The 25,537-nt window shown below is 44.1% G+C and overlaps 1 protein-coding gene and 1 long non-coding RNA gene across 4 annotated transcripts in view; one reads left to right on the top strand and one right to left on the bottom strand.

The window, feature by feature from the left end:
• The window catches only part of NEDD9 (neural precursor cell expressed, developmentally down-regulated 9), a 100,624-nt gene extending 99,840 nt beyond the window's left edge, over positions 1–784 (bottom strand). The window contains exon 1 of one of the 3 annotated variants that reach the window (XR_004780745.2): positions 598–775. The gene's annotated coding sequence lies outside the window, so the exon portion shown is untranslated. Of the gene's footprint in view, positions 1–597 lie in introns of all 3 variants that reach the window. The other 2 variants (XM_035560261.2, XM_050708882.1) reach the window with 2 other exon arrangements.
• Positions 785–12,739: 11,955 nt separating this feature from the next.
• LOC126913188 (uncharacterized) lies at positions 12,740–16,186 on the top strand. The gene is made up of 3 exons (XR_007707844.1): positions 12,740–12,927; positions 15,006–15,238; positions 15,671–16,186. It is a non-coding gene; the product is annotated as an uncharacterized LOC126913188 (long non-coding RNA).
• The last annotated feature ends 9,351 nt before the right edge of the window (positions 16,187–25,537 follow it).

Genomic DNA, 25,537 nt, shown 5'->3' with positions numbered 1-25,537 from the left:
TGAAAAATCTATAGGTTAGAAAGCCTAGAAATGAATAAGAATGATGAAACAGACCTATGTTCAAACCTGTGCTTGCAAAGAATGATCTCTTTTGTCTGCAAAAACTCCATTTTAAAATTATATTTGAGCTTTTTCACATCCGAAACCTTGGTTTAGATTAACTGCTAGTATGTCCAGTATGAAACAGACTTTTCCTTTTTATTGCTGAATATACAGTAATGAGAAGCTTCCTGTCTGATAAATACAATAGATGAGATAATTAAATGCTGATGATCTGTTTGGTAATGCATAGCTTGCGCCAAGTAAGGATGGGCTTTCTCCAGAAGAACTTATAATGCTTTCTCTCAGCAAGTGGCAGGTGGATGAAAAAAAAATTTATTTCAGTAAATTTTATTTCAGAAAATATTATTTTAGTAAAACAGACCGTGGTGGTAAAATGACAAATAATCCAGCCTTTAGCAAGCACAGAGTTCACATGGTTTGGCAGGGTTGTTCAAAACCCATCAGGCTGGTGCATGTCTAAGCAAAGAGAGACCCAACCAGGCTCAAGCTGGGCTTTGGGGTGGCAGCAAAAGGCACAGCCAGGGGGGCACTTACCTAGCCAGAGGTGCTCCCAATTCCCTCTACCAACCCTTCTCACTGTGTTCCTTGAGTCCTCCGTGAGGTTAACACAGCCCAAGGAGACCACGTTCTCCCAGTGGTTCATCAGGGAGGACTTAGTTGTAAGTCCTACGTTTGTACTCGGGCCCCTCTCTTTCTTGTAAGAGAGAAACCACAAGTGTTTTTCTTCCGGTTTTAGTCATTTCCTTTCAGCTTGGCAAACCCTGTTGTTTTGTTTTTTTTACAAGATCTCTCAGATATTCAGGCTGAGTGCTCCTTGAATAAGGGAGCCCACAGGGAGTGGTTTCTTTAGGCACCACGTTCAGTGCAGATATCCTGAGTAATAATTTCATTATGATTATTTACTTGGCAGCCCCAATTCCTGACAATATTTCTACCCTTGCTTCAGTGCTAACAATTTTGAACTGCTGGAGAGTCATATTGTAGGTTTCAACCCTGCTGTGCTGCATGAGGAAGAATGGCCACAGTCTGCCTGGCTCTGCACATCTCAGCACCTCCCCAGTCTATAGTCAAGGGCAGCAAGAAGTGCCTTGGTGCTTCAGGACCCTCACTCTCATTGTCGCGAATGATGAAGAAGTTGAGAGCCTGAGTTGCTTTAAAAAATAATTAAGGGATAGCAGGAGTATGGTGGACTGAGGCTTCCTTCCCATGCATGGATGGAGGTTTGGCTTGCACCTCATCATCAGCATGGAGATGGGACAAGACCCCATCTAAATCAACAAAGTGGGAAAGCATGATTAGGCGTACACTGACAAAATTCCTATTATTGGTCACAAAGCAAAGAATATCCAACAGAGGAGGGAGCATGAGAGGATGAGGGAAGGTTCACTCCTTCTCTTGCCTCTTTTGAAGTCCTTTCTTCAGTTCTGAGCCCAGTTCATAGTCTCCTGTGCCCTTTGAGGCACTGCTGCAGGTGTTTTGGTTGTCTTAACTACAGGCATTAGTAATTTCTAGAGAAACAACAGATGTAATGAGATGCTGACAGTAGGCTCTTCAGGGGCTGTTTGCAGGGCCTGAAGTGAACAAGGTGTCAAGAGGAGGCCATGCAGCCATGCTGCCCTTCTAGCAGCCCAGCTGAGCAGGCAGGGGAAAATCTAATAAACTCAGGAGAATGGTGCTAATGTCCATCATAGGAACAATACTGAGTAACTGAGCACTCTGTATTGAAATTTTGTTCTTTACTAAGGTGTCTCAAAGCTCCCCACGCTGTGATGGAGCATGGATGAAGTGGGGAGAGAAGATGGTGTGGAAAGAGAGAAAGTGTGATGCAGTCAAAAGGCAATTCAATAATTTTTTTGGTCAAGGCAAGCTCCAAAGAGCTGTGTCAGTGAATGGGAAAAATGAGCCAGACCTCTGAGGTCAAAAGAGGTGGGCTGAGGGGGAGTGGGAAGCACCAGGCTCCAACTGGCCACTAGCAAGAAAGCTGGAGTTAGCAAGAAGAGAAGGAGAGGGGGGAGAGAGAGAGGCTCATTCACTGCACTTCAGCTTTTTTGTCTCAGTGCACACCACTTCAGAGTGGGATACTTGCTGGGGTGCTTCTGGTGGAAGAAGTACAGAGGGTAAACTTATTAATTTCTGCATGCCTCGCAAATTCATAGAACCCAGTCAGTCTGTCCCCAACTCTAATTTGCTCTGAAATGGATAAGCAACCACAGCCGATTTATTACCTTACAAAGAAAACGCTGTTTATGTTTTTATCTTTATTTAATCTGCTTGTTTGCTAGCCATAGCCTTTTCCATCCATGACACATTTTTAACACTGTCAAATATTTCTAATCTCCAGACTAGTCAGCTCCTCACCTACGTAAACACAGTTGTTAAGTCGCTTGTGGAACGTTTTACCGAAGAGCAATGTTTGCATCTGAGATAGGAGGAACCAGACCAAGCCCTGTGGTCACTAATGGCCAGCAGCTGGTCACACCAATATCTTTCCTGAAGTCACATTTTCCTCGTGCTTCATAGGTCAAGCTGGCTGCAGCTCCTAGCCCCATCAATGCTGATTTATTACTGAGGTGGCAAAATCAAGACTTCAGGACTTCACAGATGCAGCAGGCCGGCCACAATGTCAGCTCCTACATTTCCAAGCATGACCACACATACCAAAGTGACTTGCATCTGCTTTAACCTGGCTGTGAAGTGTATTAGCTGAGCTTTCTGGGCCATCTTCCCTGCCACGCTGGGCTGCTGTGGCTGAAACTGAAGCTGTGGCAAGAAAGACTCCTCCAGATTTTGCAGCTTTACCTCCTTGGGTAGTGAATCAGAGCCAGCAGGCATTTCAGCGCCTCTGTGGGCCGTGTTTGGAAAGCCTGATTCCCTCAGAAATGAAACTTCCTTAACAAAAGCAAGAGTCACAGCCATGTATTAGTGCTGCAGGTGCACATTACTTCTAAAAGAACAGGACAGGTAGAAGTCAGAAAATGTCTGGAAACCTTAGAAACCTCAGCCAGTTAGGCTAAGGTCAGACCTGAGTAGGCTGACGTTGTTATTCTGATGAGGCATGTGTATCACTGCTTTAACTCACAAAGTTCTCAGGCCATACTCCAACATACTGGCAAAAGATGCCTCTTTCTGATGAAAACTGCTCATCCTTTTGTACGCATGTATGAGCATCTCTGTGTTAATCTCTGCTGCCCTGAGAGGACTGCTGTTTTATCTCTGTGTCAGTGGAGATATGAAGCTTTTGGAAGATCCTCAAAATCTCACCATAGGTTTTTAAATTCTTTACAGTAATTTCAATAGGAAATACCAGATGTGTTCTGTGGATAAATGCTCCCAGGGAAGTCAGCTGATAAATATTACAGTAAATCCAAGGAAGCATATCTGAGGACCCTGCTCCACGCAGAAATGAAAGGTTAACTTTAGATGAGAGAGAAGCACCAAATCTTTTGCTGCAGTGTATTGAGCACATCAAAGTAGTTACTCAGGCCCTCCCATCCCTTTCAAGTCAAGGTCTTCACTCCCAGCTTATCATTTTCCTCAGCTGGACAGACAGATGTATGTCCAGACTGGCACTCCTCTTCTTCTGGTATGACAGCTGTGCATCTTGCTATTTGGAATGGATATGTAAATCAGCTTCTTCCTTATTCATTAAAGGAATTCATTAAAAAAATTCATTATTCTCAAAAAATTTTTGTCGAATAATAGTTCCAAGTTTACTTGTTCCTGAAAGAAATCTAGTAGGCTTTTCTGACAGCCATTGGGTTGGTGAAAAATGCCAGCAAAGTGTTGCTCAAGAACCAATGGAAAACAGGCAACACCTTTCAGGCCACACCAACATCAGCTGCTACAGTGTTTTGGCGTGCAGAACCCACTCTTCCCAGGGAGGCTCCTGCTATAAGCACCAGAGGCTTTGCTACTGAATGATTTAGCGTCTGTTCTTTCTTTTGCTCTTTTACAGCCTGCCCTACTGCTGGCAAACATTGTTTCCAGAGGTATTCCACCTTTAGAAGAAATCCTTTTCCTATTCAACATAGGCTCAGTAAGTCCATTTATTCTTCCAACGAGTGGTTTGCACCCCTGCTACATTCATCTGAGATCATTTTTCCAAAGTCTAGGGGCCATCTTTTTATATTTCCTTAAAGATACTTCTGCCCCCAGAAACCTCTTCCAACAGGCCCATGAATCTGTATATATATATGGCTTCCTTTGAGGCAATCAGTGCCTTGTAATGTTTAGACTCATTGAGATTTTGTCCGAGCTGAGCATCCCTCAAATTCAGCCCCGAGATCTGCCAGTGTGTCTGTGCCCCAGTTCCCCAGGAAAACACTGTTTTATGCAAATCACTTTTACAGCAAGTAGTTGTTACATGAGATGTGACATGAAAAAAATGCTGCACAAAACAATGCAGCCAGCTCATGGGCTTTTGCACTGCACTCCTTTGATACTTGCTCTGCCTCTGGAGTGCTTTCAGGGACATGCCAAGCTGTCTTCTTCACAGCAGCAAAGCAAGCCAGCCTGCACGAAACAGTCCTGAATACTAAATGTATTTTGGTCAGAACCCTCTTAGAGTTTCAGGTGCCTCCTAGCTAAATAAACTTAACAGAGCAAGTCTCTGACTATGGCTGGTTTGCATTTTTTTTGTTTCCTCCAGGAGATGTTTGGGTATGCATTTACAGTGATGAAGCATGCAAGCAAGGCAAGTGCCTAGGGAGAGCCAGGGGGGCAGCAAGGGAAGCCTGGCCCCACCAAACACTGCAAAAAGCTGTCCTGTTTCATCGAAACAAAAATCTACATTGAAAAGTTCCAAAATGCAGAGATGCTGACACTAGCTACAAGCTGTCTGCCCTGGGTTTCCTTCTCCTTTCAGCACACCGGGTTCATTACCCTACTGAGAAAGAAGCTGTCCTGAGTCAGGCATCAGAAAGTAAAACCCTCCATCCAGTTTCAGCTAGGCTCATGTCAAAATTATGTGAAATACACCTCTCTGGGCTGCTGAGTAAAGCTAGAACAGTCACTTAAAATTGCACTCACTGCATCAGGGGATTGCTGGAAGATTCATGGGCCAGAGGGAGCCTTTTACAGTAAATCCGGTCCCACGCCTGGTTTAACATTGCAGTCTGAAAATGGGTACATTTTAAGGAGTTTTGTGTCTTGCCAGGAAGGCTGCAGCACAAAGCACTTGATATGTTTTTCTGGTAGTGGGAACAGAACGGCCCAGACATCCGCTGGTTTGGGCAATCACTAAAGCGAGAGAAAAGACAACAGTGCCTTCTGGGTGGTTGTTGTTTTTTTTAAGAAAATTGAAAATACATGTCCAAGGGACATGTTGGAGGCATGGCTGTGGTGAATGACATGCTGCTGGGTTACAGCAATGTACACCGAGTCCTCTCTGCTGCATCCTTGTGCAGTCATGAGCAAACAAGAGGGGCTGGGACCAAGGGAGAGGAGGTCTGGCCAGGGACAGCCACTGCAACTGGCCTGGGAGATCTGTTTCAGGTTCACATCCCAGCTTTGGGATGCTAGATATCAAAAGAAATAGTAGGGAAAGGTTACTGTATAGTGGGAAAGCACATTCAGACCCATACTTTATAGCCAGATGTGCTTTAAATCCTTCTTCTTCTGCTTTGTAACTGAAAGCTTCTGAGGCAGGCTTTCTCTCAGGGCAGACAGATTACTGCAGTAAAATTTCCCTGGGTTACTCTGTTTATCTGTGCTAAGGTTGGATTGCTCAACACACACTTAAGTAAATAACAGAAAATCCAAGGACTATCTTTAGCTACTGTGAATTGTTTTTCCTTAAAATAATGGAGTGTGTAATTGCCATTGCTTGAGCAAGAGTATATTAATTTTTTTCAGTATTTTTGGTGTAGAGGAAAGAACAGTAGAGGGGACTTGGGGTCAAGGCACTTGTCCTTTTCCTTGAGACCAGGAAAGGTCAGAGCTGCCCTGAAGCAGGGGCCAGCCTGGCCCCAGGGGTGGCCAAGTACAGAGTCAAAGGAGCCTGCATGGCTCTGAATGGAAAGGGGTAAGCGGGGCTGGGGCTGGGGGGGGGGCTCTTCTGTGAGGGAAGTGTCAGATGCTGGCATACATGGGGAAGAAAATGGGAAAAGCATAGATGTAGAGAAAATCTCCATTCATATGGAGACCAGCTGTGAAGAAATGGAGAACTTTTGTGAAGGGCTGGAGTATGTGCGAGGGCACCTTCAGCAGTTCTGTGGGTTGCGTGTCTTGCTTGTCTTTGCTGTGTATTATGCTCTTGTTTAAAATTAATGGGAGTTGTATGTGTCTTGTAAATGAACATAGAGGATCATTTCCAAACTCTCCATCCATTTATTTCTCTCCGAAGAAGAAACTAATGAGATCTGCAGAAATTGTTCATCATAAATAAACTCCTTGACAAATATTTGAATGTTTTTGTTTAATAAGTCAGTTGTAAATATTTTAGCCATAGCTCAATTGTTACCAGAAATAACTCAGTCCTGGAATTCACTCCCTGATAATATGTGGCATCTTCCTGGAATAACTGCATTCCAGAGGTCACATTCTGTGAATTGCTTTCCTCACTTCACTCACTCACCAAACAGTCTGAAGTATCCTATATGCCTGCTGTTGTGAAACCCAGTAGCCATCTGTATTTAATCACTTTCAGGGGAAAAAAAGCTACATGCAGTGCTTCTGGATCCATGTTTTCCTGCAGAGAATGTATACCTGCAAGTGTTGTCATTATTCACATTTTATGTGCGTGTGAAGGATGTCCATATGTTCTGTTCCCAAAAAAACACTGTGGGGTACTGCTAATAATGATCATTCTTTAGCGTCAAGTGATAAAGGTACACTTTGGCAATAGCTTTAGCATTATTGCAATAGTGCTATTTTGCTATAAAGAAAGGAGAAATGTGCATTTGGGCTTCAGTGAGAACAGAGCGCTGTGGTTTTCATGTATGGTATTGTTTCCTGTAATTTAAGAACTTCCAGGCTGGGTAAAAAATCGTCCAAGAGTGTGGAAAGACCACAGAATAAAAAAGGAGTTGTTGTTCCTCAGACCAAACTGCAGTTATTACTGTCCTTGGGTCAGGACCGAGTCGATCGGGAGAAGGATGAGGGGAGAAAAAGGGATGGAAAGGACCCACAGGTGGAGGGGTGTTCTTCAGGAGACATATCTAATCTACGAGAACTGTTTCACCTTAGGTCTTCTGCATGGGAGATATTCAAGTTGCTAAAACAAGAGTTTACAGGACTAAGGAGCAACCCCCCTTTTTGTTGTTTATGCCACCTCATTTCCCATTCACCAGGGAAATAGGCTGATTTCAGGATCAGAAGAAAGCAATTATCTCTATTTTCTTCCAGGTGAAAAACAAAAACAAAACCACCAAACAAGTCCACAATCATCTATCTTCCTTTTTCTTCAAAGTGTAATTTATCACGACCATGCAAGCAGAAAAAAATTCTCTTTCCGAATGGCCTACATAACATTTTTTTCCCAAGGCTAACAGTAAAACAGTGGTATAATCCTGAACATTTGATGAGTGAATAGGAAGGTGGAGGGTCCCTGTAGAACAGACACAACTTTTTCTGTTTTTTTAGCATTTTGCATGGAGAAACACTGAGTTTGGCAACCTGTCAAAAACTGCAGTCTTTTGGCTGAACTATTTGAGTTTGGGAGCATTTGTTTTTTCTTTGCACAAATGGCAGCACTTTGCTCTCTGTTAGATGTGCTTGGCGAGCAGTTCCATTTCACCAGTCCCCTGGCTTTCGGCTTTCCCAGGAAACCGTTTGCAGTGGAAGAAGGTTTTGCTTCTCCTTGAGCAGCAGCCCACAGGAAGCACACCAGCAGAACCTGGCACCTCCAGCAGCCTCAACCATGGGATGTATGGGAGGGATGCGTTTTCACATGAGCTTTTGTACCCTTGGCAGTATTTCGAACAGCAAGCAAAGCAGCCCCCAGGAGCTACTCAGCTATCAGGGTACCACCGTGCTCCTGAGGCTCGGCTTTGCCGTGGCACAACTGTACGTAGCAATTTATTCCTTAATAGCTTCAGGGATTAACCACAGGGAACAGCATCCTCAGTCTGGCATGAAACTTGCCAATATGAGGGTAACCACCAACACTTGTTAATCAGTTTGAACCCCTGGGTGGACCCAGAGGAAGGGCAAGGAGAACTTCTATTTAAGGATCCTTTCCAGAAAATGCTGCCTGTGAGGCTGTTCTTTTGTTGTTTGACAACATACCTTGCAAGAGAGAGGGAGTACAATGTTCTCCAGATGAGGGAAGAGGATTTTCTGTGTTTCAGACTGATTCAGAGAGGCCCCTCACAAAATACTTTATAACAAACTAAAAATAGCTTGCTCCATTAATACCAAGGAAGCACTTCTTTTATGCCAAGACACTATTTTTCATGACCACTGATTTTAGAAAGCAGACTTACAAGTACCTTTATGTTGAGCCCCTTTCTGAGTAAAGAGCATTAGGAAGATCAAGGTTGTTTCATACGTTGCTTGAAGAGCTATCAAACAGCAGTAGTATCAGATAATGTGGATTATCATGCTACTGTTCTCCACAATTTTATGCATTTTCATTACTGGTATAGAAAGTATTCCGCAAGACATCTGAGGCTCGGAAACAGGCATTAATTAAACAAAATGTGCTGAAGTCTCTGTTTTCCTGAACTGTATCAAAAACAATATTCTCCAGCAGGTCAACAGGAACCTCCTCCTCCCCTTGTCCTCTAAGCTGCTGGTGATGAGCAGCGTAATGTTTTCATAATCATCTGATTTACGTAACAACAGATAAACTCAAAATACAGGGAGAAATTAGGCCATGAAATCCAGTGGCCTTTCCAGTGGCTTTCCACTATCCTGACACACCTCACCTCAAATCTCCAGCTGCAGCTTTACAATATAAAGCCAATTTTTCCCTGCAGATCAACAATGCCACAAAGACCTGTTGATACAGGTAGAAAGGTAGAAAGGGTGATCTGCCTGCACCTCAGGCACCTCCTGCCCATGGAGGACTTCACCTCAGCCATCAATTTGGCAGTAGAGCTTGACAGTGAGATATCTCAGCCTCAGAAACCTGCCCTGCTCCTCCCAGTGCCTTTTATGAGCCCATCTGTGAGGGAGCGCTCTGGTTTTCTGGCTTAAGCAACTGCAGGTGGGTTTCATCCTTGAGGGAGATGCAAATGTTCACTTTGAGAAAAGCATTTATTGGGGTGGAAGGAGGAAGGACAATCCTGTGCTACAGGACAGGTCACTGACACATGGCTGCACAGTACTGCTAGACGAGGGCTGAGCGTCCCTTTACCCATCTGCTAGCTTCAGCCCAGTTTACCACTGAATAGGATTTCACAGAATCACAGAATATCCTGAGTTGGAAGGGACCTACGAGGATCGTCGAGTCCAACTCCTGGCTCAACACAGGACCACCCAAAAATCAGACCACGTGTCTGAGAGCATTGTCCAAACGCTTCTTGAACTCTGACAGGTTCAGTGCTTTGACTTCCCTGGGGAGCCTGTCCCTGTGCCCACCACCCCCTTGGTGAAGAACCTTTTCCTAACACGCAGCCTGACCTTCCCCTGTCCCAGCTCCATGCCATTCCCTCAGGTCCTGTTGCTGTTCCCAGAAAGCAGAGCTCAGCGCCTGCCCCACCGCTCCCCTCGCGAGGGAGCTGCAGGCCACCATGAGGCCTCCCCTCAGCCTGCTCTTCTCCGACATAAACAAACCAAGTGACCTCAGCTACTCCTCATATGTCTTCTACTCTAGACCCTTCACCATCATTGTAGCCCTGCTTTGGACACTCTCTAGTAGTTTTATGTTCTTCTTATACTGTGGTGCCCAAAACCGCACACAGTACTCAAGGTGAAGCTGCACCAGAGTGGAGCAGGACAATCCCTTCCCTCAGCCAGCTAGCAGTGCTGTGCCTGATGCACCCCTGGACATGTCTGGCCCTTCTGGCTGCCAGGGCACACTGCTGGCTCTGAGTACATTGTCCTAATGCTGCTTGAACTCCGGTAGGCTTGGTGCCATGACCACCTCCCTGGGAAGCCTGTCCCAGTGCCCGACCACCCTCTTGGTGAAGAACCTTTTCCTAACACCCAGCCTGACCCTACCCTGACCCAGCTCCATGCCATTCCTTCGGATCCTGTCACTGTCCCCAGAGAGCAGAGCTCAGCGCCTGCCCTTCCACTCTCCTCGTGAGGGAGCTGCAGGCTGCCATGAGGCTTCCCCTCAGCCTCCTCTGCTCTGGGATAAACAAACCAAGAGACCTCAGCCACTCCTTGTACATCTTGCATAGGCTCTTCAAGGCTCTTGATGAGAGTTACATTACGAATTGCTTCACATGGCTCAGCATGGGCACTGGGAAACAAAAGCAAATCCTTCAGAACAGGATAAACCTTGCCAAGCAGCCTGGAATGACTGAAGTCCTCTGCAGTCTCTGCCTGTTGCCTTCCTTCCTTCCATCTCCCTTCTTTCTATCCTCCTTAGGGATTTGAAGATCACGGACAACTTACCTGAAGTCATTGGGAAGCCTAACTGTTGACCCTGGAGGGGTGGAAAAAGGATACTGCATCATGATGAAGAATATGCCTAGGTTGTGGAAATGTGGGCTAAGGATTAGAAAGTTATTCAGACAGGCTAGTTCTGTCAAAAATATGGTATTTTAGCTCCTGTCTGGACTGCTGACTCTGGGCTGATGAACAGGGTTGCATTTATGGGCTATTTCCAGCTGAATCATTAGCTACACACAGATAGAGAAAAACTCTAGTGCTAAACACAGTTGCTGAACCCTCAGCATCCCTTGTCTTATTCATTCCCTTCCTAAACAGAGTCAGTTCCTAGGGGCAAGAGGCACACTACTGTGATCGGTATTTACAGGACATTGCAATATTTCCAGGAGGAGAGCACTCGGAGGCAGGCAGTTCCTGATGTGCATGGATGCGCCTGTGTTTGTGTGCGTCTGGCTATGCTGTTCTCCAAAGCAGGAAGATAGGGGTGAGATTATCCTGTGTCTGCCAGCCACAGGCTTCTCAGATCTTTCTCTGAAGCATCTGGTGCTGGCTAGTGTCAGAGACAGGATACTGACCCTTCTGTCTAAGCGTGTCTGGCAATTCCCATATTTCCAGGCACTGGACAGAAGCAGACTGTTTTCTAGTAGAGGGTGGCTCATATTTCTTGCCAACACTGACAGTCAATTGCTGCTTTCACATTCTCTCTTACTCTTAGCATGCAACCTCAGGCTGAAGGTCAGGGGGTAGATCCTGGATGTTCCCATGCAAGGAAAATCAATTTTGATTCACAAAAGACAGAGTGGTCAGTGCAGAAGGTCACGGCATGGTTTCAGTTGCTCTTTGGGTTTAGAAATTTGAACGGGGAGGAGGGAGGGGGACAAACAAGGATGAATTGATGGAGCAGGGCTGTTTGCAGGCTGGCAGAACAAGAGCATGAGGAGAGGCGTAACAGAGGGGCCATCTGCACTGGGGATGGACCTATCCCACTGTGCCAGGGCCCCAACTATCCTGAAATTCCATCAGTAACTGTACTTTGGCCTCAGTTCATCCCATTGTGAAGTGGACATCCCATTGTGAAGTGGGATGTCCACCAAGTTGGGATTTAAGATCTGACTGGACTCTTTTTACTTTATGCAGCAGTTTGATATCAGATATTTTGTTTTGAATGATTAAGGGACACAGACAAGCAGAGAGTGGCCTGATTCCTTGCAGGAGGGTGAATAAAAATGCTTTTGAGCATGTCTCCTGTCAGCACGCAGCATGTGGAGAAGACATCCATCCTCTCCTTCTCCTTTCCATCTTCTTCCCTCCTTGCCTTTCTGCTTGCAGGCACATTGAGTGTAGCCTCTCAGTAATAACTGTGCGTGGTTCTGTTCTTGTACTGTTCAAGTAGTAGCACCAGCCCCACTGCAAACATAGGCCATGTTGCAGCTGTAACATATATGATGGAGCACAGCCGTTCCCCGGGACCAGAGCAGTGTTGTTGTTTTGATCTAGCGACAGATTCCTCTCATGCCGTCCAGTGCTCCATCAAATTCAGCAGGGTTACATCAGCAGCAGAAAATGAATCAGGATCTTAGTTCGTGATTTTGCATTCAGTTAATATTTGGTGCTGCTATAAATACATAATTTGGCTGTGATTCTTATTTCCAGATATTTTTTTAAGCTCAGCTTTGCTTCTTTAGACCAACAGCAAGGCAGGATAGCTCAGGCAGGGCTTGTTACACTCCCCAGACTGCCCGCTGCCTTTCCATGATGGGCAAAAAAAAGCCCAAATGTTCAATTCAACCCATGGTTGTTTGGAGTTCCCAGGAATTTCACTCCATGACTTTGACCTCTGACAAGAATGCTTAATTATTTCCAGCTCTCAAGCTGGGTCATAAACTGGCCCTTTGAAGAAGTTTCCTGCTATCCATAAAGGAGAGCTCCGGACTCCGGTCAGAGCAGAGTTTTCATTCCTTGAATGGAGGGGCTTCTTGAAACAGTGGAGTCCTGGAGATGGGTGGAAGAGTTCAGCATTTGTGGTTTTTTTTTTTTTTTTTTTTTTTTTTAGCAGTAGATGAATAATTGTTCCAAAATTCATTCCTCTGTCTAGATTTTTTGTCTCCCCAATTTTTCCTTTTCTACCACCTCCCCCAGGTTCTGGAATTTGAAATTGCTCAATTATAAAAACAGAATTTGTCTGCATGATCAGAATAAAAACTGTTCCACCTTTTTCTTATCTGCAGGGTTACACCTGAAGACTAACCAATATTTTATTCATCCACCTACATAAGTTGATTTATGCTCCTGAAGTTTGGGTTGCAGCTTACAAATGTCTCTCTTTTCCTGGCCTGACGTACGGCATGCTTTCAGTATGAGGTAAGAGGATCTTTTCTTGTCACCTTTTCCTCCAATGCTTTCCATGCACTCCAGTTGGTCAGGGGGTTATTTCCCCTTCAATCAAAAAATAATACATACAAAACATGAGTTATGCCAGGCTGTGCAATAAACTGGAAGACAAGACCCCAGCGTGGGACAGGAGTGACTGAAACCATTGGGGCCATGCTTAGCTGGCAGCAAGGTCTGGCAGGGAGCACAGCTCTGCCTTCCTACTTCACAGCTTTACCAGTAATTGCTTCTTTTTCCTCACATGGAAATGTGGTTGGTGGGGACATTCTTTCGAAATGAAAAGGCGGCTCTCATTACCAAAAAACATTTGCCCATATTTCTAGTGTGATGTGCTGTAAGGAAGCAAAACAGAGCTGGAAAAAAAAAAAAAGAAAAAAAAGAAAAAAAAGAAAAAACAAGGATTTTACTGAAATCCCTGTTTTTAGGCTGGCTTCACAGCCCTGGGCAGCCTGCAGCTGGGGCAGGACCAGGATTCAGGTAAAGCCTGTGGGATGCCATCAAGGAGCTGGGGGAGTAGGAATGGAAATACATGCATTAAGGACCATCAGAGGTAGCAGTGCTTGCATTTTTCTGGTCTGTGAAGAACGAATTGGTTTAGGCAGTGATGCTGTTAAGCTCGTCTCAGCTAGCAGGAGGTAGCTGTAAGCATTGTCCATCATCAAAGGCTGGGGCCTAGAGCTGGACCCAGGAAATTCCTGCCCGTCCCTACTCGCAGGGCTGCCAGCCTCTGCCGGGCTTACATGTGGGAATGCAGCCATGGAGAGGCAAGGGGAAAAACAAAATAATAACAAATCAGACGGAAAGCTTTGCAGGCCACAAGACCTCATGAAAAGGGCTGCATTTCAAGATAAGTCAGCTTAGCTGTAAGCACAAATGGCACTCTTGTGAGATGGCAGTGAACCTTGGTTTCTGCAAGCAAAACAGTGATTAGTGGCAGTGCTGAAGTCTGTGTCTTGCAGGGTTCATCTGTTTTTACACTTCTGTCCTTTCAGTGTCCCCTGCCTGTACACAGTGACCTGAAAATGCCTTCTCCCACATTACCCTCACCTTCTCCCACATTACCCTCACCAGCAGTCTCTGCAGCCAATGAGTTGCATTTTTACATGTCCCTTCCTATAACTCTGCTCTTCCATTCAAGCTTGCAAACAATGGACTTTTTAAATTGCAATTCCATGCTGCCTGAGCCACACCCTCACCTGGAGGCTGCTTTACATCCCTCTAGCGACGCTGAGCTGCTGAACTGCCAGTGTGGTACAGAGGTACATGGATGTTAAAAAAACATCCTCCAATGTCTTTAGAATATTAGAAATGTCTTTAGACTATTAAAACCATCCTTTAATGTCTTTATAATATTTTTCTTATCCTACAGAAGTAGCTAATACTTCTATTTTCTCAGAAGAAAACTCGACCATTTAATGTTCCTACTCCCCATAGTCTACCTGGTATTTTAAATACCACCTTTCAGATCCTTTCTTTCTTCAAAGGAAAGAAGTTTTATGGCATAAATATTTTCCCTGTGAGGTTAGGAAACCAATGTGTTGGACACTGTATTTTTAACAGTTATGGTATATTAGGTCATGGTCTTCTGTGGTTAGGTATGACATCAGGCCACCACAGAGCCATACCAGGAGAATCATGGGGGAGAAGCTGTGTTAACCTGATGGCCACCAACACTCAGGGGAGTTTGAAAAAGCCAAAAGCTGGGCACCTTTTGGAATAATGTGTTGTTTCTCTGACAAAGCCAACCTGAGGTTACTTGTAAGCATGCACACTCACAAGATGTTTAGAGGAAGAGATGGGGTGAAGAGCATCACTGTGTGGATATTGCAACTTTAGCAAGAAAATTTGCAAGGCAGGCAGCCAGAGTAAATCCTTGACAATTTGAGAGCTGAAGCTCTGTTTACTGCCTTTCCTAAATGAGAAAGGCAGCCCAAACTGCTAACAGGCCCTGCTCACAATCTGGTCCACCGGACCATCACCTTAGTCATTTTTATTATCTATTCCACCTATCTGTTTTGTTTGTTTGTTTGTTTGTTTTCTTAATGCAGCACTTGCAATTATTGGATCTTTCTGCCAGCATCATGAGGAGGCAGGCCAGAAAAACAACTTAACTCAGAAAGTAGACATGCCAGAGAGAGCACCCAAATGCCAGCCGGCACCTGTGAGCTCAGCACAACTGCAGGTGGGCTGATGGGAACGGACCCAGGCCCAGATGGATATAAGCTGCCTGAGGGGGGTCTCTTTCTGCTATTTGTTGCTCTGGAGCAAAGGTTTCATTAAGGTGTGTAGTGTTTATGTACCCTTAGCAAGGATGCTTCAGTCTCATGTGATGCTGCCTTGTTCTGGGGGGAATGCAGACCTTAGCAGGGTCTGCCCCTCTGGCAAGCATGCAACCATCTGCAGAGCTTTGCATCTGCTGCTGAGGAGGAGAAGAGCTGCTGTTTCTACAGAGCTCAGATCCTCAGGTTGCAGACAATTGGTTTCATTTCTTTATTTTTGCAGAGCAAATACCTCCATCCATATATGTATATTTATTTATTTATTTATTTATTGTCTGGGAATTGGCTGTTTCTGTTACAGATGCCTAACAAGACTTGTCTGCCTGGAAGGCCTTCTCATTTTTTCTAATTACAGTAATTAGGCTAATAAAAAAAAATTCTTTTACGTGTAAGCTTTATCTCGGCTCAGATTAACTCCCTTGCTTTCCCTGCAGATGGTGAAGTGCTGTTCCCACTGCTGCCCTTGTGTGTTGGAGGACAGATGCAAAGTGAAATATCTCTTACAAACCTTGGAGAACTCATATGAATGTGTATTTATGTTTGCATGCATGAAAGGAGCACCCTCAAACTATAAAGTAATCTTGCTTTCGGCATTTCTCAGTCCTTGAGTCCTCAGCTTGGTAAACTAAATAATGTCCTATTAGCGTGGACTTGCATTTGAGCATGTAATAAAGTGCCACCAAATGCTGATACGACTGGTTCTTACATGTTTCTCAGATTAGATTTATCAATTAAACAAATACAGTTTTTCTTCTCCAAATGGAAAGAGACTTAAGATTCAGATGCATTTCATATGCTGGAGTTATGAACCCCTGCTATTCCTACTCCATACTCTGCTGCCACTACTGCTCCTGTCCCTGGTAATGGCAGAGATCTCTGTAGAAATAGTGTAAAGAGTATGTAGAAATAATGAATTACAAGCTCATGAGTACTTGTTTCTGATGTGCAGCTGAGACTGAAAAAAATAAAAGTTATTCATATAATTTCATGTGATCACTCAGGCCATTCAAACTTAACCAGTCTGGCTAGCATTTTGAATACAGACTATTCCTAGCAACATGCCTACAAAGGATACACAGCTCAGGGATTCATGTTAAAAATTTTTAGGGAAAGCATTCTGAAAGAAGAACTTGCTTAAACAGATCGTATTTCAGCTGTTCACAGACAATCTACAAACATTGGGAGAACATGCCTATGGAGTGCAGTCTGTGGAATTGTAGCAGCTATTAGGTCAAGTCTAAGCAAGTGCCTTAGATTTTGATTTCCTCCTCCTGCTGTTGTCGCTTCTGAATTACTTGCACAAAAGCACCAACCAAATCAGATTTCGCACAAAGGGCTTCTTATCAGTCCCTTCCGTGTTACACAGGGAGATGGAAGAGAAGATATTTCTGATGACATTTAAAGTTATTCTATTTCTAGATTGTTCAACAGATTCACTACTGCACAGGGAAGGAAATCAGCTCTTTTAACTCTGCCCATGGGACAAATCCCCAGGAGTCAAATCATCCGCTTTGCTCACAGTGAGTCTTTGCTCTCTGCTTTTGATTTCATACACAACTTGACACAAGCTTGCCAGGCGAATGTTATTCTTTTTAACTTGCTTTAATGTGCTCAGGGATTTTTCTTTTTTCTTTTCTCTTCTTTTGTTAGCTGGTTTTGTTTCGCGCTGGGGTTTTGTGGACTCTCACAGTCAAGACCTCTGAGATAGTTCTAAAGTCCTGCATTACTTGCTGCTCTCCTGAGTTCAGTGATACAGGGGTAAATAGGGGTTTGGAGGAGGTGTGAGGCTCAAAAAAAATTAAAAAAAAAATTAACAATCCCATTTTCTTATCAAAATGACAGAAATACACTAGGTTATACTCCCAGGAATGTCCCTGAGTGATGCACCAAATGCTGGAATCCAGTGGTTTGCTCCCAGGTTTTTAAGGTGCTTTCCTGAGACGGGCTGAGGAGCAGGCCCTGGGAGCCCTGTATCTTGCCGCCCATACCTCATGTGCTGTGCAGCCACCTCAGCTCCCCTGGGGTAGCCTTCAGCGTGAGGCTGCCTCATGAACACCTCAAAGCTCTGTCATGCTGCGTCTGTGCTTTGTTTATGACAGCCCCCATCTTGTGGAGCGGCAGGAGGAGGCCTGTGAGGAACGCATGCATCATTAGCCCCTCCAACAAGTGCAAGATACTCGGTTTGCTTGGTGTTGAGTTGGGCTGGGCTGTACTTTGAAGCTCTCAAGGACAGGGAAATGCTATTCCCTTGCCTTGGGTTATTGCAAAACAGCTTTTAATGGTTGACAAGTATTTATGAGAAAGTAAATAAGGAACTCTCTGGCTTTTCAGGGGAATATGTAGCGTGCCTTTTTGAAACCACCAAGTAACAATTATGCCCGTGGTTCTGCAAAGAAAACCTTCACTAAGCACTGAAGAGAGGGACATGGTTTTGTGGGCCAGCAGGATACGGCTTTCCTTGCAGCAGCACAGGCAACGAGGCTGCGTTGCCTGTTATCTGCAGATGTCATGAATTGCACGGCCCAAGGATGGCCTAAAGAAACAACATGTCCCAGTTGCAGCAGAAGTTTTGGAATTTAGTGGAGTGATAAGGCTCCTTGTTAATTCAGCAGCAAAATCCTCTCCCTCCTGTGCTCTGTGACAAAGGCAGAGAATAAATATTATGGGCTGGAAGCTCTACAAAAGGAGGCCTGGTTTTGCAGGCCCTGGTTTCAGGCCCCTAACAAGGGATTGCTTCAAGCTGTAAAAAGTCCAAACACTCCTTGTTTAACCTCTTCTCTCTGTCAGTCTTCTGATGCCTCCAGCTGCTGTGTTCATGCCCTTCCCCAGCCAAAATGGAGCCAGGTGGAGAGAAAGCAAGGCTGTAGGCCCAGAGACTCCCTCCTCCCTGTTACAGGGCTTGGAGAGCACAGAAAATTTCAGAGAAAAGCAGGAGTGTCTCTTCCTTGGGCTGTTTTTCACCCTTTTGATATGTACTTGACCCAAAGTTTGATGATTGTTAATGTCAGTGTTCCTATGCTGGGGGTTTTACTTTCATAGTAGGAGGTTAAAGTTTCAGCTTCTGATGGATGTTAACTTTTCGTAACTATCAATAAAAGCAATGATTGAAGGTGGAGTCCTTGAACTCTAAATTGGCTAAGATCCAACTATTGCATCTGCTTGCATTGGTGTGCTACAGCTTATAATTAGTCTAATCTCTGATTACAGACAGAGATTAGACAAGTGGTGCTGAGACTACTGAGTCATGGGATAATGGCCATAGGGAAGAGTATCAGTGTTTTGTTGCTAGGATGGTGCCCCTCTTCTGGAGGAGGAAGCATTTTTTCTTTCCTGTTGCTGACAACTTTTCGTGGAAGGACAGCCAGTCTTCCTCACTGGAGAAATGTGTCTGTCACTGTGTAAAACCAGTGTGACCACTCATTTGGATGCCAGACAAATATGCTAACCCCTTGCAGCTGGGTTGTGATGAGAAGGATTGTGCTTGTTATTTTTTCAGACAATGCTTGGGCAGTTCTGGGTACGCAAAATGTATGGAGTCCATAAGACTTCTGCTCTCCTCCCTTGCTTGTGAGGAGGGTAGACTTTGTGTTGTGAAAGACATGTTTTTACACTGTAAACTAGCTGTGGTGCTGCTACATCACCAAGGCTTAGGAAAACAAGTTTATTTTGCTCTTTTTGATGGTGCTTAATTGAGAGGGGCTCATGGACCTTGTTTTTCATTCCAAGAAAACCTGTTTCTATTCTTATAGTGGAAGGAACTACATAATGTACCTAATGCTGAGCTAGCTGTTGTATTGCCAGATACTGCTTCTCAGGAAAGTCACACAAAAACCATTATAAGACTTATGGCCAAGCCAAGACTTCTGCTAGAGCAGGACAGTGGGCCTCTTCCACTTGTGTAACCAGTGCTTGACAGGCAACTTGTTTTCTGTGGTATGAGTCTGGGCTGGAACAAATGGAAACAGTAAACTAAAACAGACAACTCTTGGGATGATGTGGTGACAGTTCTGTGAATTAGCACCTGTTGCAGTACCAAGTAAGTTTGTGGGATGTTCGCCTCTTCACCTCTCTAGCATTTTACCTGGTCACACTTTTATCCCTCTTCCTCAGTGACAGGCATCTTGGAGGACACTGCCCCAGAGAAGAGGAGCTGCTGGCTGGTCATGATGCACCGCCTGGCATATTTTATTCTCTGCAGCTGAGGTTGTGGTAATTTGTCCTGTCCCTGCTCCTGCCTTCTCCCCCACAGCCCTGTTGCATGCTGTTGTACTCCCATCACCCTGTAAACTCACAACAAAGCCTTTCACTAGGGAATGGTCTTAAAGGGACTCTCCCAGTGTCTCCTCCTGTCTCTGTAAGGTCTCTGTCCTGTGCCAATTCTGTTGTGGGGCTAAGCAGTACGACTGTGTAAATTTGCTTATGGTTGAAATTATGTCCTCATAATCCTGATAGCAGGGACAGTGGGACCATTTAAACATTAACTGTTGTGTGATGGACGTAAAGGGTAATTATGGCAGGGTGTGATTGTTTTTGTCTAAACAAACATTCTCTTATGAACTTATATAAAAATATTTGATAAGGGGGAAAAAACTTAGATATTAAAAGAATTAAATTAAATTCATAGCACAAATTTGAATTTGGAATGACCCCCTTCCCTGCCCCAACCAACAAGAGTATCTGCATACTTAAACTAGAAGGTGACTGTCTGGGGATAATGAGATCCTTGTTCTGCTCTTGGTTGCACTTCTGGCTGGCAGGCTGAACTTCTGCAGGCAGCCTCCCTTTTCCCCATTTAAAAAGGGTATAAAATGATATCGACCCAATTGGCAAAGTGCTTTGAGATCTACCTTTGAAAGGGCACTGTAGGTGGAGGGGTGAGCTGCCTCAGCAAATCTCGAATGCTGCAGGCTAGTACACTACTTCAGCTTGGAAAGTGTTACGTGACAAATTTGGGCAGGTTTTAGTATTTGTGAATCATTCACAGGGAATTCTTGTCTTCTTAAAATTCTTCCCTTATTTGTAGGTATATGCTGGCTGGTTTACTAAATGGGCTGTTCTCAGACTTTGCTACACTTGTTAATCACTTATGCCTGTGTGAGTCACACAGCACCAGTTCTTGCACTTCCAAAGAAGATAAGGTAGAAGGAAGCAAAGCCCAGAGCTTGGTGTGGGATATGTTGAGGTGGCAGCTCCACTTCCTTGAGTGACTTGTGGCAGGTCAGAGGCTTGATAACAGCCAAGGACAAAGATGAGCTGTCATCTGGTGTGCATATGGAAGCACTCCCACTACAGACACTATTTGGCATACAAGACCTGAGCTAAGCACTTCATGTGAAAGGTAACTGCATTGGAAGAACACTGAGATCACTTTGTTCATGGTTATTTCCTTGATAAAACAATCTGCAAACTGTGACAACTCTTCCCCTTAGCAACTTTCCTTTTCTCCCACAGCTCCTATTGTATGAATATTCTTATTCTATGTCCTGATAAAAATGTGGAAGACCACTATAAGGTCTCCCTGGGGCCTTCTCTTCTCCAGGCTGAACAACCCCAACTCCCTCAGCCTGTCCTCTGTAGGAGAGGTGCTCCAGCCCTCTGATCATCCTCGTGGCCCTCCTCTGGACCTGCTCTAACAGTTCCATGTCCCTGTGCTGGAGGCCCCAGAGCTGAACACAGGGGTACAGGTGGGGTCTCACGGGAGCAGAGCAGAGGGGGAGAATCACCTCCCTTGTCCTGCTGGCCACACTGCTGTTGATGCAGCCCAGGACATGGGTGGCTTTCTGGGCTGCAAGCGCACAGCGACCCCTTTGAAATGTGAGGTTGAAAGCTGTTGGGGAAGATCAGAAGGAAAGCGGGACTTGGAATTCATGGAGAGGTGCTTAAGTTCATTGAACAAAGGTATTGGACTGAGATATAGAGAGCATGTGAGAAGAAAGGCAGAAATGTGGCAAAAAGAGTCAACAACCATTTAAGGAATGGAGTGTGGGAAAGAAGTTTGTATTTCTCTTCCCTCTCCCAAGAAATCACAATCTGTTCATTAAAGAAATGGCAGAAGCTTGAAAGCTAAGAACTCCAAGGTTGAGATGCTTGTTTTAATTTGAGCCTTTTTGGATATCAATAACCTGAAATAGTTCTTAATTGTACACTAGGTGTGATAATGCAGTGAACAGCTTCTGCTAATTGAATGAGGAAAGCATCTTTTAGGAGGGGAAACAAGTTACAAGTCTAGAGGTAATCTATGATGCAAATCTAGGAGGAGAATCATAATCATGGTTATGATTCCTAATTTATTGCTCACAGGGTATGTGTATGTATTTCTTTTATCCTACATTCACAGAACGTATGATGCAGACTCCTATCATCCTGCTTTGCTATTGGTTGTAAATTGATGTTGGGTTGACACACCTGAAATGGCTGCATTTTAATACCTTCTCTCTCTATTTTGGCCAGTCTTCCTTCCCTTCCCTATCCAAACTGACCTGCTGTATTTAAGCAGCTAATGTGGGAGGAAGGAAACTTCTGTGTCAGTTTTGCACAGCAAAACTGCTGTTGACTTCAGTAGAAGAAAGATCAGTCTGCAGCCCTTCTCTCTTGTTTTGTTGTTTTCTCTCTCTCTCTCTCTTTAGTTGTTTTTTTTTGTTGTTTTTTTTTTGGCCAAAGTGCAACAACATGTTGTGTACATGAATCTATTGCATTCAGTAAGACAAACAGAGAACATTACAAAGTTCCTATGGCCTTTTTAATATTCAGGAGGTATCTGCGTTTGATGTGGTGGGCACATTGTGCCTGATTTGTTACACCTGTTTGTTTCTCAGTTGAAACCCACTGGTGCAAAACTGCAGCCCATTGTCTTAAGCAGACTGGTCTCTTGGCAGGTTCATTGTGAGTAAATGATATGCCTCTGGCTGAGTAAGACTTTGATGAACTTGTATCAAAGGACTTTCAGAACTCCTTTTAGGAGCATGATGTGGATTATATGGAGCAGGTGTGAGTGCCAGAGGAAGGCGGAGGTTGGTGTCACACTTCACAGCTGAAAGCCACCCACCACCAAGGTTGCTTTTCATGTGCTTGGCCAGTATGAACTCTGCTGGAAACAGAAGGCCCTCTGAGGCTATGGTAAGCCTGAAGGGACAGGGCAGGCTTTTGAGGGAGGAAATCAAAAAACATTGGAAAAATTCCTGCTTTAAATCAAGGTAACTTTTAATGGCTTATAAGTTAAGACTAGACTGAAGAAAAAACATCATGGTTTACAGAAGTCCTCTCCCTTGCCTTCAAAGTAAGCACAAGGCTTTCCAGATCAAACCAGTTGCATGACTCCACTGCAGCTGAACAGAAGAAAGGCTTTGTAGAGGAAGCTGGTTACAGTCCAGGCAGTGTGGTGTTACCTTCTCTTAGGAGGGGATACTTGGCTTCAAGTCAAATTGTGCTGTGCTACAGGTGGTGAGAGAGAGTCCTGTAGGAAAGAAACCAGCTACCCTGACTGGGAAACAGTATGATGCTGTGTGTGCCCCCTGTTTGGCCCTGGAGAAATGACAATGTTTGGATTTGTATCCTTTTGTGTTATAGGTGTTGGGTTAGAGCTGCCCAATGCCTAGTCTCTCTCCTCTTGGAGACATAACACTGGTGATGCCCTAAGGACACCTACAGAATGTCTTTGAGGGACAGCCTGCAGCTTCCTTTCCAGCAAAGGTCATGGGCCACTACAACCAACAGAGCTTTTGTAGGTGGGGGGAAAGAGAGGTTCATGGAAATTCTTGTTTGCAAAGTAATTTTGTCTGGCTCCTAGTGGTTAGGTATTGAACACAGACAATAAAGTGAAGTGGCAAGTTATTCTTGCCACTCTGTATACTGAGGCACTGATGACTTAATTTTCTTCTAAAATGCTCCTGTGTATCCAGTGTTAGATGCTGCAGAAGGCACCAAAGCCTATAGTAGAAATCCCAGTACACTCAATAGAGACTGTATCTCTAGTCCAGTGTGGAGGGAAAAAAAAAAAAAAAAAAAACGAATCATGAAGTGACAGAACTTTGGGCACCCATGCTCTATGAGATGCTCATGTTAAATATTTGGGTTTTGTGTTGCTGTTGTTGTTATTTTGTTTGTTTTTTAAAGTGGGTTAGCTCTCCTGTGTTGATCCTCCCTTGAGGAAGGAAAGCCTTCCATCTGCAAAACACTGCCATGGAAGACTTCTCCATGGTAGTCCCATTAAATTAAAATAAGGGGCACTTCACCATGAAAATGCTGTACCTGCAGGTGGAAGTTTCATTCGTTAAATCTATCCAGTTCCAGCATATTTTTCAAGGTGTGCAGTCAGGAATACGTATTCCTGTAGTGGTTCTAACAATGTTTTGTTTTCAGCAATTGGGATTGTCGGGAACAAAAAACAGTAGTGGGAATATCAATTAGTAAGAGTGTCAAAAGAAGTCTGAGAGACTGCCACTCAAAGCAGACTTCCTTCAAAGCTAGAAAAATGAGATAATTTCTTCACTACGTTGGGACAATGTGAAAAACTTTGTAAGCTTCTCTACATGTTTCCAATTATTTAAAAAATTGGGGAAGATGGATTATAGAGTTACCCAATATCAGCATCTCTTACGTAATTCTAAAGCAGCAAAGTTACAAAATTCAGAGGCTGTTTGATTTTATTTTTCATAGAAGATTTTAAATAGCACAGTTTGTAATAACAGTCACTACTTATAAAGAAGAAAAATGCTTTCTGCCAGTTCTTAAAGGTTATGTTTGCAGAGGTGACCTTAGTTAGGGATTTGCATTTCAAAGCTGTAATCTTCTGAAGTCACATTCCTAGGAGAGTTATGCTTTGTTGGTGTGAACTGTGACACCTACATGCACAGCATCATGTGCAACAGTTACTGTTTGAACAAAGCCTTCTGGCTAGATTCAAACTTCTCATAATTAGAATGTCATTTTAAAAAAAGATATTTTTTTTCCCAGTTTCTCAAAGCTAGCAAACACCCCTGCCTGCCCCCATCCTTATTGCTTAAATGATGCAAGGGAAGATCTCAGGTAATACATTAACATCTGCAAACTAGAGTTAATTAGTTCTCACAATATGCTTTTGAGAAATAATCTCCTCTACCAGTTCTTGGTGAGCAGGGCTATGGATAACATCTGCTACCAGTGGGATGAGTGGGGCTAGCTCATGATCAAGGAGTACACAGGCAGCAGAATAGTAAAGAAGCAGAGCTAGGTTAACCTGCTTCCTCTCTCTGTAGTCTTGACTTGGCAGCTTGCTTTACGTTTTGACTTGAGTCCATTGTGCCATGCATTATCATCTTACTTATTCTGTACAGTCTGGTAATAGTGAAGAACATGCTTAGTTCTATGTTTAAAATCCTCCTAACAGAGCTAATTTTAAAGAACACAATGCACTCCAGTCAACAAACAAGCAAAACAGAAGGGGTATTACATAGTCAAGTTACAGCCAAGAACAGGTATTACTTAGTGCTTGGGATGGTAAGAATGATGACTAATTCTCCCGGTATTAAGGAGCTGAGGACAGGGCAGCAGAAAGGATTTTAGACTGCTCTATGAAAGTGGTAAAAGCTAATGTTTACTAGGCTGGCATTTGCCATCCAACTGATCTACACAGGACTCATAAGACCTTAGGTGACTGCAAAGGACACTTTCAAGGTAAACACCTGAGCGAGGGTTAAGTGTACAGAAGTGAAGACAATAGGTTCTCCTTCATTTTTCCTTCTCCAGAAAAGTGTATGTGTGATGTGCCACTTCTACTGTCAAATGGGCTTTGTATTTGCTTGCGCTACTTTGTAGTGCCCCATCTCTCCTACCAGTATCCTCCTAAGTGAATGCTTTTCACTGTGCAATCCTACTTTGGTGGCAGGAGTAAGAACAGGGAATGAGGAGTGTCAGGGAAAACTTTTCCAAAGCAGTTTGCTGCATTCTGAACTACTTCTAATCTCATGGTGGCCTTGTTACTTCCTTGCTTCTATTTCCTTTAAGTGTTGAGTGATGCTTTCCATGATGGAAATCGCAGATGGAGGTTGATTTAACACCCCCTCCCTCCTGCCTCCACCCATGGTTTACGGTTACTTTAGGTCAGGCTGTTTTGCCTCTTTTAATGTAACAGGTGGCAGGTGCTGATGGCCTGGAATAACAAAGTGTGATGTAGTTTTAAACATGACTTAGTTCTTCTAGCTATTTCTTAGATTAGCAAAGTGCATTCCCTTTTGCATCAACCTAAAAATATTTTTAACTGCAGTTTTCAACCATCCACTAACCAGAAACTAAGCCCAGAAAAACTAAAAATGGCAATGTGATGC

This window comes from Cygnus atratus, chromosome 2, assembly GCF_013377495.2.
Source record: "Cygnus atratus isolate AKBS03 ecotype Queensland, Australia chromosome 2, CAtr_DNAZoo_HiC_assembly, whole genome shotgun sequence".
In the NCBI taxonomy this organism is placed as follows: Eukaryota; Metazoa; Chordata; class Aves; order Anseriformes; family Anatidae; genus Cygnus; species Cygnus atratus.
This window is presented reverse-complemented; position numbering and strand designations above follow the sequence as displayed.